General features: G+C 39.9%; 1 long non-coding RNA gene across 1 annotated transcript; it reads right to left on the minus strand.

Annotated features, from left to right (window-relative positions):
• Positions 1 to 9761: 9761 nt before the first annotated feature.
• Positions 9762 to 11605, minus strand: LOC129847564 (uncharacterized). Its single transcript, XR_008758433.1, has 4 exons — positions 11468 to 11605; positions 11335 to 11374; positions 11127 to 11207; positions 9762 to 11032 (listed from the first exon to the last, which is right to left on the minus strand). It is a non-coding gene; the product is annotated as an uncharacterized LOC129847564 (long non-coding RNA).
• Positions 11606 to 11697: the final 92 nt, after the last annotated feature.

Consider the following 11697-nt stretch of genomic DNA (forward strand, 5'->3'; position numbering starts at 1 on the left):
AGTCAGTATCTGGTGTGACCACCATTTGTCAAATGCAGCGTGACACATCTCCTTCACATAGAGTTGATCAGGCTGTTAATTGTGGCCTCCTAAACACAACCCACCATCACTGTGTCTCACGTTAATACTACTCCTAAACACAACCCACCATCACTGTGTCTCATGTTAATACTACTCCTAAACACAACCCACCATCACTGTGTCTCATGTTAATACTACTCCTAAACACAACCCACCATCACTGTGTCTCATGTTAATACTACTCCTAAACACAACCCACCATCACTGTGTCTCACGTTAATACTACTCCTAAACACAACCCACCATCACTGTGTCTCATGTTAATACTACTCCTAAACACAACCCACCATCACTGTGTCTCATGTTAATACTACTCCTAAACACAACCCACCATCACTGTGTCTCATGTTAATACTACTCCTAAACACAACCCACCATCACTGTGTCTCATGTTAATACTACTCCTAAACACAACCCACCATCACTGTGTCTCATGTTAATACTACTCCTAAACACAACCCACCATCACTGTGTCTCATGTTAATACTACTCCTAAACACAACCCACAACACTGTGTCTCATGTTAATACTACTCCTAAACACAACCCACCGTCACTGTGTCTCATGTTAATACTACTCCTAAACACAACCCACCATCACTGTGTCTTATGTTAATACTACTCCTAAACACAACCCAACATCACTGTCTCATGTTAATACTACTCCTAAACACAACCCACCATCACTGTGTCTCATGTTAATACTACTCCTAAACACAACCCACCATCACTGTGTCTCATGTTAATACTACTCCTAAACACAACCCAACATCACTGTCTCATGTTAATACTACTCCTAAACACAACCCACCATCACTGTGTCTCATGTTAATACTAATCCTAAACACAAACCACAACACTGTGTCTCATGTTAATACTACTCCTAAACACAACCCACCATCACTGTGTCTCATGCTAATACTACTCCTAAACACAACCCAACATCACTGTCTCTCATGTTAATACTACTCCTAAACACAACCCACCATGACTGTGTCTCATGTTAATACTACTCCTAAACACAACCCACCATCACTGTGTCTCATGTTAATACTACTCCTAAACACAACCCACATCACTGTGTCTCATGTTAATACTACTCCTAAACACAACCCACATCACTGTGTCACATGTTAATACTACTCCTAAACACAACCCACATCACTGTGTCACATGTTAATACTACTCCTAAACACAACCCACCATCACTGTGTCTCATGTTAATACTACTCCTAAACACAACCCGCCATCACTGTGTCTCATGTTAATACTACTCCTAAACACAACCCACCATCACTGTGTCTCATGTTAATACTACTCCTAAACACAACCCACCATCACTGTGTCTCATGTTAATACTACTCCTAAACACAACCCACCATCACTGTGTCTCATGTTAATACTACTCCTAAACACAACCCACCATCACTGTGTCTCATGTTAATACTACTCCTAAACACAACCCACCATCACTCTGTCTCATGTTAATACTACTCCAAAACACAACCCACCATCACTGTCTCATGTTAATATTACTCCTAAACACAACCCACCATCACTGTGTCTAATGTTAATACTACTCCTAGAGCTCTTAGGAAGCATCCACTCAATCACTCTTTCTCCTACTTTCACACTTACTTTAGGCCATTTTCTCCCCAACAATCTATTGGTTTCAGAGCCTCAAAATAGCATATATAGTCTTATACTTGAACCCACTTCATTGAACTTATGTAAGTTTAAGAGGAAACTAGCTACTTTTAAATGGAGACAGCCCTCCATATCGCTGCCCATGCAGTCACAGAAGTCAGCATTTTTCTGCACTTAAGAATAGATTTAAAATATTAACCCAAAGTACATGAAACACCATCCGGATATCTTACAAAGAGATTCACATGCAACGCATAATTCATTCACACTCTAATTCTGTATGTAGGTCTACATTATGTATGTCTAGGTTAATAACCTGTTGAGGCTAGGGGGTGCTGTTGTCACTATTTATGGAAATCGTGTAATTTTTAAACGGCTTCCTACTAAATTCCTTGATCGTACAATATGCATATTATTATTATTATTGGATAGAAAACAGTCTCTAGTTTCTATAGCCGTTGAAATTTTGTCTCTGAGTGGAACAGAACTCATTCTACAGCAATTTCCCTGACATGGAGTCAGATTTCACACATTTTGGCCCCTGATCTGGAGTCAGTTAAAAGGCCACTGTTATTGCTATGAGTATACAGACACTGCTTACGTCTTCCCCTGGATGCCTTTACGTGATGACGATTTGAATGGTATCGATTGCGCAATCACAGCCACTATAAATGAAAAAACCCTGTAGGTAGGAACTCTTTTCCAGCTGCGTCGTGCGCGCGGTGGACACCGACCCTGCTCTTTTTCCAAGCATTAGTGTAGCCAGTTATATTTCTCCGGTCATGTTTCTACTCGTTATAGAAGTTAAAAACATCATAAGGTAGTTAATTTAAACCGTTTTATAGCAATTTATATCCGTTTAGTGCGATTTTGGGACATTTATTTCTGAGACACTTTGAAGCGCCGGGCACGTTTCCAATTCATGCCGAACGCAATGGGCATTTCTACATGGCAAGAGGACAGCTTTCGACCAAAAGACGATTAGACCCAAGAAAGGATTCTTTGCCCAAGATTCTGATGGAAGAACAGCTCAAAGTAGGAACAATTTATTATGATAAATCGTGTTTCTGTCGAGAAATGTTAATCGCTTATGACGCCATCTTGCTAGACGTAGCTTCGCTTGGCGCAAACTGTATTGAAAAGTAAGGATAATTAAAAAAATGTAAATCAGCGATTGTATTAAGAATTAAATTGTCTATCAATCGCTGTCCACCCTATATTTTTTAGTCACGTTTATGAGTATTTATGTATACGACTAGATCACTGTCTAATATGGCGCTTGACATTGTCTGACCAGCTGGGCTACTTTTGTCATTGTCTAACCATGATTTTGGTGGCTAAATATGCACATTTTCGAACAAACTGTATATGTATGTTGTAATGTGATGTTACAGGAGTGTCATCTGAAGAATTCTGAGAAGGTTAGTGAAAAAATTTATATATTTTGGCAATGTTTACGTTATCTCTCTCTTTGGCTAGAATCAATGCTCTGGTAACGTTTGCATATGTGGTATGCTAATATAACGATTTATTGTGTTTTTGCTGTAAGACACTTAGAAAATCTGAAATATTGTCTGTATTCACAGGATCTGTGTCTTTCGATTAGTGTATGCTGTGTATTTTTACGAAATGTTTGATGATTAGTAATTAGGTAAACACGTTGCTCTATATATTTATTCTAGTCCATTTGTGACGGTGGGTGCAATTGTAAACTATGACATCTACCTGAAATATGCACATTTTTCTAACAAAACCTATCCTATACCATAAATATGTTATCAGACTGTCATCTGATGAGTTTTTTTCTTGGTTAGTGGCTATCAATATCTTAGTTTAGCCGAATTGGTGATAGCTACTGGTGTTGGTGGAGAAATAAAAGATGGTGTCTTATGCTAATGAGTTTACCTAATAGATTTATATCTTTACATATTGTGTCTTCCCTGTAAAACATTTTAAAAATCGGACATGTTGGCTGGATTCACACGATCTGTGTCTTTCATTAGCTGTATTGGACTTTAATGTGTGAAAGTTAAATATTTAAAAAAAAAAAATAATTGAATTTCGCGCTCTGCCTTTTCAGTGGAATGTGGGGGGGCTGTGCCGCTAGCGGCACCCCAGTCCTAGACAGGTTTTAACAGACAAACAAACTCTATGTAGGTCTACATTATGTATGTGTAGGTTAACAGACAAACAAACTCTATGTAGGTCTACATTATGTATGTCTTGGTTAACAGACAAATAAACTCTATGTAGGTCTACATTATGTACGTCTAGGCTAACAGACAAACAAAACAGCAATATAAAACATTGTCATGCCCAACAAAAGTTTGAATTGTCATGCCAGGCAGAGGTTTGAATTGTCATGCCAGGCAGAAGTTTGAATTGTCATGCCAGTCAGAAATTTGAATTGTCATGCCAGGCAGAAGTTTGAATTGTCATGCCAGGCAGAAGTTTGAATTGTCATGCCAGGCAGAAGCTTGAATTGTCATGCCAGGCAGAAGTTTGAATTGTCATGCCAGGCAGAGGTTTGAATTGTCATGCCAGGCAGAAATTTGAATTGTCATGCCTGGCAGAAGTTTGAATTGTCATGCCAGGCAGAGGTTTGAATTGTTATGCCAGGCAGAGGTTTGAATTGTCATGCCAGACAGAGGTTTGAATTGTCATGCCAGGCAGAGGTTTGAATTGTCATGCCAGGCAGAGGTTTGAATTGTCATGCCAGGCAGAAGTTTGAATTGTCATGCCAGGCAGAGGTTTGAATTGTCCTGCCAGGCAGAAGTTTTATGACTAGAAACAGATAATAATGAAAAGATAGACATCATCAAGCGTACTTACAGCGTGAGGAAAGCGAGGAGAGAGAGGGGAGGTGAGCTTACTGTCCAAGCAGAGAATGAAACAGAAGGGTGTGAGTTCTGTGGTTGACAACAACTAGATATACTGAGGGGCTGAAAGGTGCTGCAGAGCTGGCTTCCTGTCTTCATGATGCCTCTTCCTGGCAACCAGCATGTCGGTGAAGGGCTTTAAGAAAGGTGTGAACATCTTCATGAGGAGAGAGAGGGACTTTACAAGAAATGTCTGTCTTATATGTCATAAGCTACTTGTATTTCTTCTTTGGTGGCTACAATATGGAGCGTGGATAGATGGTTCATTCCCCAAAGATGTTGCTAAATCTGTATTTGGTTTGTCTAAGACTGTCATACATAGCCTTTCTGAATAATGACACTATATTTAATAATGATACTCTATCTGTTAAACTGTATTTTATTATGAATTAATACAACTGACTGACATAATAAAACAGTAAGTCATTTGAACACTCAGCTCCCCCACATGCTGAGAGGATACAGACAGATTATCATTTTACATTGATGCTCTCTAACAGTCATTCTGCAGTCCTCATATTGTCACTTTAGTCAACTTGAATTGTACTAGTCCACTCAACATATATGTACAGTATACATTCACTGAACTGAAGATATGGGCCTCGTTCCAATATCCACAGCAGCACACTACTTGTTTCATTTAAGGTGGTCTGGTGTGGACGTTAGAACACCCCATTGACACTGGGGGCGTTCCAGGCTTACTACATTAGTCAAAATGTGTGCAGCAACCAATGGTTATGTGCCACATCATCGATTGCGCAGTCGGGAATCACAGTTTAACCTATATCTAAACACAAATACTTTTCCAGGCATTGTGAGATCTAGCAGGCGACTGTAAAATAGTCTGCTTGGAACAGGCCCTATATTCAAATGCAATTAAATTCAAAAACAGCTCAGGCCGAGGGAGAGGGGGAAGGAAATCAGAGGTGCACTCCTCTTCACTTTGATTGACACTTCACACACTCATTCTATATGTCCAGTGTTCTGTCTGGGATCTGTGGTCTGTGCCAGAGGACTACAAACGGGGTGACACTCCCCCAAGCATCCTGTTCCCTTTTAAAGTAGGGACACAGTCCCTCATCCTCTTCCTTCATCTTCATCATTCTCCTCCATCTCTACTATCCAGTCACTGCGTGGTGGTCAGGGTTGCCATGGTTTCCTGTCTCTTCCTTTCTGGTCAAGCTTGTGTTTGAAGCGACACTTGTCACCATAGAAACAGGCGGTGGTCCTCCAGAAGAAACACTCGTCACCATTGATGGGAGCCATCCTCCTGGTCCTGGGAGAGAGAGAGACAAACAGTATGAAAACACAAACACCTGCATTCTAATGATGATGTAATTTCCATGTTTCACAGCTCAGGCCGAGGGAGAGGGGGAAGGAAATCAGAGGTGCACTCCTCTTCACTTTGATTGACACCTCACACACTCATACTGTGTGTCCAGTATTCTGTCTGTGCTGTGTGTCAGAGTACTACAAAAGTGGTGACACCACCCAACACCCCCATTCCATCCAAGCTTCCTGTTCCCTTTTAACTTCTCTAGGGTAGGGGGCAGCATTTTCACGTTTGGATGAAAAGCATACCCAAATTCAACTGCCAGCTACTCATCCCCAGAAGATAAGATATGCATATTATTAGTAGAGTTGGATTGAAAACACTGAAGTTTCTAAAAATGTTTGAATCATGTCTGTGAGTTTAACAGAACTCATTCAAAAGGCGAAACCCCGTGGACAAACCATTCAGATGTATTTTATTTTTGGGGGGGTCACTCTCTTTTCAAAGAATTTTCATTGGGAAACCAGATTTCTAAGCGAACTGCTTGCAGTTCCTACGGCTTCCACTGGATGTCAACAGTCCTGAGAAATTGGTTGAGTTCATTCCTTTGTGTAATGAAGAAATACGGCCATCTTGAAGTCGAGTCACTCCAGGTGTCCTGGACATGCGCTTCAATCAAACAGAAGACATGCTACATTTGGTTTTAATCCTGTATTGAACACAGATCATCCCGTCTTCAATTTTATCGATTATTAACGTTAAAAAAATACCTAATGTTGTGTTACAAAAGTAGTTTGACATTTTTTGGCAAAGTTTCTTTCATGTGTGATTTAATGAAAGTTTGATTTTATAGTAATTTTCATAGTAAATAATTTGAATATGGCGCTCTGCATTTTCTCAGGCTTTTTGCCAAGTGAGACAGTAGCGTTTTGCCTAAACTCATATTCTCGGATATAAATATGAACTTTACCGAACAAAACATACATGTATTGTGTAACATGAAGTCCTATCAGTGTCATCTGATGAAGATCATCAAAGGTAAGTGATTAATTTTATCTCTATTTCTGCTTTTTGTTACTGCTCTCTTTGGCTTGAAAAATGGATGTCTTTTTCTGTGACTTGGCTCATACCTAACATAATCGTTTGGTGTGCTTTCGTCGTAAAACCTTTTTGAAATCGGACACTTTGGCTGGATTTACAACAAGTGTAGCTTTAAAATTGTGTAAAATAATTGTATGTTTGAGGAATTTAAATTATGGGATTTCTGTTGTTTTGAATTTGGCGCCCTGCAGTTTCACTGGCTGTTGACGAGGTGGGACGCTACCGTCCCACATACCCTAGAGAAGTTAAGGTAGGTTCTGGGTGTTCAGTGTGGTCAGGGTTGTCAGGGTTACTATGGTTTCCTGTCTCTTCCTCTATGGTCAGGTTTGTGTTTGATGCAACATTTGTCACCATAGAGACAGCCAGTGGTCCTCCAGAAGAAACACTCATCACCATTGATGGGAGCCATCCTCCTGGGTCTGGGAGAGAGACACACACACAAACAGTATGAAAACACAAGCACCTGCACGCAAGTGCTCCCGTCCCCACCTTCTGTCTGTTGTCTGTAATTTTGTAAATTCATGCCAATAGATTAGTAACAATTTAGAATAAAACATTATAAATGCTTATCCTCTTCGGGCTAGGGGGCAGTATTTTCACGTCCGGATGAAAAGTGTGCCCAAAGTAAACTGCCTGCTACTCAGGCCCAGAAGCTAGGATATGCATAATCTTTACATAGAAAACACTCTAAAGTTTCTAAAACTGTTAAAATAATATCTGTGAGTATAACAGAACTGATATGGCAGGCGAAAACCTGAGAAGAATCCATCCAGGAAAAAAATATTTCAGGTCACTCTTTCTTCAATGGGTTTTCTATGTAGATCTAGATTTCTGTGGCACTTGCTTGTAGTTCCTATCGCTTCCACTTGATGTCAACAGTCTTTAGAAATTGTTTGATGTTTTTCCTTTGTGTAATGAAGAAGTAGGGCTGTTAAGAACGAGGGTCGAGTCTAGTGTACTGTTGTGGTGGGGCGCGCAACCTGAAAGCACGCTCCACTTTGTTTTTGTCCAGTATTGAACACAGTTTATCCCGTCTTAAATTGTATCGATTATTTACGTAAAGAAATACCTAAAGTGGTATTAGGAAAGTTGTTTGAAATGTTTGGAACAAGTTTACAGGTAACTTACTAGATATTTTGTAGTCATGTTGCGCGAGTTGGAACCGGTGTATTCAGGATCAAACGCGCCAAATAAATGGACATTTTGGAGATATAACGACGGAATTTATCGAACAAAAGGACCGTTTGTGATGTTTATGGGGACATTTTGGAGTGCCAACAAAAGAAGATCTTCAAAGGTAAGGTATGATTTATATCGTCATTTCTGAGTTTTGTGTCTCACCCGGCGGGTTAAAATATGAATGTCATGTATTTGTTTGGTGGGGTGCTATCCTCAGATAATTCGCCGTTAAGCTTTTTTGAAATCTGACACATTGGCTGGATTAACAACAAGTGTAGCTTTAATTTGGTGTATTGCATGTGTGATTTCATGAACGTTTAATATTTATAGTAATTTTATTTGAATTTGTCACTCTGCCATTTCACCTGATGTTGTCGAGGGGTTCCGCTAGCGGAAACGTCTAGCCGTAACTTAAATATGGTTATAAATTATACTTCACACTTTGACAAACAGATGGGTGTCCTTACCCTGTGGCGGCATACTGGGAGGCTGAAGAGGTGTTGAGGCCTATAGAGTTGGTCCTCTGAGGAGAGGGGGAGGTTCTCTGCATCTAGTGGTCTGGGTACCTGATCACCAGCCTGGTGATCTCCAGCTCCACCCCCTGGACATGAGGACAAACAGCAGCCACAGTCAAAATACATTCAACAGCAGCCACAGTCAAAATACATTCAACAGCAGCCACAGTCAAAATACATTCAACAGCAGCCACAGTCAAAATACATTCAACAGCAGCCACAGTCAAAATACATACAACAGCAGCCACAGTCAAAATGCATACAACAGCAGCCACAGTCAAAATACATACAACATCAGCCACAGTCAAAATGCATACAACAGCAGCCACAGTCAAAATACATACAACAGCAGCCACAGTCAAAATACATACAACAGCAGCCACAGTCAAAATACATACAACATCAGCCACAGTCAAAATGCATACAACAGCAGCCACAGTCAAAATACATACAACATCAGCCACAGTCAAAATGCATACAACATCAGCCACAGTCAAAATGCATACAACAGCAGCCACAGTCAAAATACATACAACAGCAGCCACAGTCAAAATACATACAACAGCAGCCACAGTCAAAATACATACAACATCAGCCACAGTCAAAATGCATACAACAGCAGCCACAGTCAAAATACATACAACAGCAGCCACAGTCAAAATACATACAACAGCAGCCACAGTCAAAATACATACAACAGCAGCCACAGTCAAAATACATACAACAGCAGCCACAGTCAAAATACATACAACATCAGCCACAGTCAAAATGCATACAACAGCAGCCACAGTCAAAATACATTCAACAGCAGCCACAGTCAAAATACATACAACAGCAGCCACAGTCAAAATACATACAACAGCAGCCACAGTCAAAATGCATAAAATGGAACCAATAGCATGGCCCCAAAAGTTCAATTCTGAGCGTCTGATAGGACAGAGGGGTAGAGCTCCAGACACCAGTAGCAGTATGAACCACATTCCCACTTACATTAGAGTACTCCTGCAATTGTCTAGGGAGCAACATACCCATACCCCCCCCCCCCCCCCACCACCACCACACACACACACACATACAATGTCTGTACTACTGGGAAAGAATCTGGCAAGGTCTAGATATGTGTGTATGTGTGTGCCTCGCCACTCATGGTTATGTGGTTCAATGGCACCATCATGTGTCCAATAGGCAGAAATACAAGAAACGAGCAGAATGGAAATAGTTATGAATCAATGTAAATTAACAAAATAATCAATTTATTTCTTGTCTTTTTATTGTCTACCTTTGAGCTTATTTATAACATGATGCTTATACAGTATTCAATGTATCTAAAATATGTAATTATTAATAATTTGATAATAAAACAAGCAATATCAAGATGCTGAACAATATGGTATAACATAATATAAAATATAAAATGACCAATAATGACTGACAGCAATACAAAGTAAAACATATTTTAACACATCAGGAGCGACTCGAGAGAAAGAAATATTTAAAAGCTTGTCAATATAATTCCTTTTTGTGTCACTAAGACAAGTGAATAATTTATATGTTATAAAAATCTGGAAATGGCAAAATGCCATAAAAAAAAGATAAGCAATCAAATCTATAGATAGTAAACAGATAAATTGACATTTTGAGCCTGTAATCGAACCCTCAAATGCTGATTCTCCAGATACTCAACTAGTCTAAAGATGGCCAGTTTCATTGCTTCTTTAATCTGCGAGCACAACAGTTTTCAGCTGTGCTAATATAATTGCAATGTGGTTTCTAATGATCAATTAGCCTTTAAAAATGATAAACTTGGATTAGCTAACACAACGTGCCATTGGAACAGAGGAGTGATGGATGCTGATAATTGGCCTCTGTACGCCTTTGTAGATATTCCATAAAAAATCTGCCATTTCCAGGTACAATAGTAATTTACAACATTAACAATGTCTACACTGCATTTCTGATCAACTAGATGCTATTTTAATGGACAATTTATTTTTGCTATTCTTTCAAAAACAAGGAAATTTTAAGTGACCCCAAACTTTTGAACGGTAGTGCACATACTGTATTTATCATTAGGTGAACAATCTAAATTCCAGCATTCACTCAACAGTTAAAGCTCATTGTCTTAAACCTTCTAGATAAGAAAGCATTATGATAGTAAGAGAATAGCATTGTGAGGCCTAGCTTTGGTTTGATGCTGTAGCTCTTCAGTCCATGTTCTGTTGTGGTTCTCTTCAGTTCAGGTTCTGTGGTGGTTCTCTTCAGTCCAGGTTCTGTGGTGGTTCTCTTAAATTCTCATAATCTGAGGGCTCAGCATCTATCTGACGGTCTGTCTGTGTCACTGGGGAAGTCCCTCACATTCTGAAAGGAGACACATTGAATGAGCACTTTACAAACCACTCCCTCCAACACTTTTATGTACACGGACAAACAGACTGCGTTATAAGAGACTTACTGCCAAGGTGTCATACTCTGGTGACCTGGTCTTCATGTTCAGAGCTGTGTAAGTGTCACTGTTAGGATCAGGATGGACACTCTGTGGAGAGAGACACAGAAACACAAACACTAAATACTGCATAAAACACAAATACATGAATCCATTCACTTACTGTCTATGTCTGTGGTATTGGGATTGAAATAACTTTGGTTGTTGACATTATTACCTGTGTGTCTGCTGTTGCATCACTTCCTCCTGTGGATCTCCTGTAATGAGGGACAGAGTGAGTTCTGCTCTCTACTGACCTCTAGTGGAAGTTGATATGTTACTAATACAGTAGATGTAAATGGCTGTCTCACCTCTTCATATAGCAGTAGATGGTGAGTAGAAGAGCTCCAGCAGTCAGGACAACCCCCACCCCCACCACAGGAACCCAGGGAAACACTGCTGTAGTATCATGAGGTTATAAATGCATGGTGGAGAAATGACATAGAGGAAACCAGGGAAACACTGCTGTAGTATCATGAGGTTATAAATGCATGGTGGAGATATGACATAGAGGAAACCAGGGAAACACTGCTGTAGTATC

Source organism: Salvelinus fontinalis, unplaced genomic scaffold (genome assembly GCF_029448725.1).
Source record: "Salvelinus fontinalis isolate EN_2023a unplaced genomic scaffold, ASM2944872v1 scaffold_0871, whole genome shotgun sequence".
Classification (NCBI taxonomy): Eukaryota; Metazoa; Chordata; class Actinopteri; order Salmoniformes; family Salmonidae; genus Salvelinus; species Salvelinus fontinalis.